Source organism: Gekko japonicus, unplaced genomic scaffold (genome assembly GCF_001447785.1).
Source record: "Gekko japonicus isolate JY-2015 unplaced genomic scaffold, Gekko_japonicus_V1.1 scaffold871, whole genome shotgun sequence".
NCBI lineage: Eukaryota > Metazoa > Chordata > Lepidosauria > Squamata > Gekkonidae > Gekko > Gekko japonicus.
Genome location: NW_015160863.1, coordinates 425625 through 427689, shown reverse-complemented (window position 1 = coordinate 427689; position 2065 = coordinate 425625).

Below are 2065 nucleotides of genomic sequence, written 5' to 3'. Positions count from 1 at the left end.
ATGCCAATGGATTTGACGGGCCTCCATTGAAAGGCATGGGAAGACTGCAAAAGTTTGGCTAAAACAAGGAACGGATTCCAAGGAAGAACAGCGTGCGTCAAACATACCCCTGGGAGTGGAATGTGTGTTCGAGGTCTGGAATGATGGGCGTCATTCCTCGCCCAGGGAGCGTCATTCCTCTCATGGAGGAATCAGTCTTTTCCTGGGGGTGTCATTCCACTCCCAGGGACCCTCATACCGCTCCTAGATACCCTCACTGCACTTTGGGAGCTATCATACTACTCGTGGGGGTGTCATTCCATTCTCAGGGACCCTCACGCCACCCCTAGAGGCCGTCATTCCACTTTTGAGTTGTCATTCCAGTCCCAAGGCCACGCTTGCGTCATTCATTCCACCATTTCTGCCAATCTGTTCCTTGTTTTATTCGCACCTTTGCAGTATTTCGGTGTGTTTCAATGGAGGTCAGTCAAGTCAACTGGCATTCCTCGTCCCCCTGATATTCACTGGGCCTTCTGGGAGCTCCCGTTATCCCCAAAAGGCATTCTTGTGATTCGTTTGAGCGCATCCCATGAAAGATGATTTTCTCGAGTCAAGTAGGACAGGGCCGTTGAAACCGGGGGAGGATGCGCGTGTCTGTATCATCTGATGAGCTGGCGGCGGAGATATCCCCAGGCAAAGAACCAGTTGAACCTCCGCTGGGGCGCAGACCAACTCCCGCTCTCCCACCGCTTTGCCTTAAACCAGAGCCCGGAGCCGCGTTGTTACTTGCCTTCCCGTCCGCAGCTGGACTTTCTCCCGGGTTTGCACCTCCGCCGTCCCATCGTTACGCGGACTCCATTGGCGAACTTTGCAACCAAAACCGGCAGGCTGCAAAATGCAGAAACCACAGGACGGGCTGGGGAGATCCAGGAGCAGAAAACTAGTCAGGAAGCCATCGGGATTCTTTTCCAGCTTTCCAGCTGAACGCTCTCCCCCGCCCCCGCCCCCAGCCAAACCTTCCCGCAGTTCGTCAAGTCGTGCCCCCAGTTGCTGGATTCCTTCCATTAGGCAGTTCGCAACCGGCGCTTCGCACCATTTCGGATGAGCTGCATGGAAAAAAAACAGAAAACAGGGAATGTCTTTAAAAAAAATCGAAACCCCCCCCCCCCCAGGAAGCAGGAAAAAAAAGAAACACCGACGGGAGCAAGGGGGCGGCACAGCGGGGTTGAGAGCAACGCTATGCGTGGGAAGAAGGAGAGGAGCGCCGCGGTAAGGCGGTGGAGTCGTTTTGCTTTCTGCCGAGTTTCTTGGACTTCGTCCCCCCGCGTCTGGAGGAAGCGGGTGTCTTGTGCACAAACAGCTTCCCGGCGAGGGTCTGCCGGCCTGTGGAAAGGGCAGAGGCGCCGAGCGGGTACGGCTGGGGGCCTCTCGAAAGGAAGCCGGGGTCAGGAGAGTCGCAGCATTTTTGGAGAAAGAGAAGCAGGGAAAAAAAGTCATCAGTGGGCTTGGAAGTTGGCTCATGGGCGGACAAGGCAAGGCGTGATTCATCTGGATTTCATTCTTCTTCTTCCATCCTGGCTTCACTGCTGAGGTCATTTCAACTGAAGAACATCCCGTCAGCTCAGGATGTTCCAACACCCAGCAGAAGTCATTTTCATAAAACAAACACTCCATCAACTAGAGGTGCTCCAACATCCAGCTTGCTGTGCTTTTCCCCGGCCTGTGGACCACTCCATGGGTTTTTTGACTTGGGTCTAGAGCTAAGCTCCTCCTGGCCTGTACAATTTGAAAAGAGTGGCCTAACCCACAGGGTCAGAATCTTTGGCAGGGAGGAGTGGGGGCTGCTGAGTGCGGTGGGCATGTGCAGGGGCTGTCAATAAGTAGAGGAGGTGGAGAGACTCTGTGGCTTAGTGGCAGAACCTCTGCTTGGCATGCAGAAGGTCCCAGGTTGGATCCTCAGCATCTCCAGTTGAAAGAATCAGGTAGTAAGGGAGGTGAAAGACCTCTGCCTGAGATCCTGGAGAACCGCTGCCAGTCTGAGTAAAGGTAAAGGTTTCCCTTGCTTAAAAGCCAGTCGAATCTGACT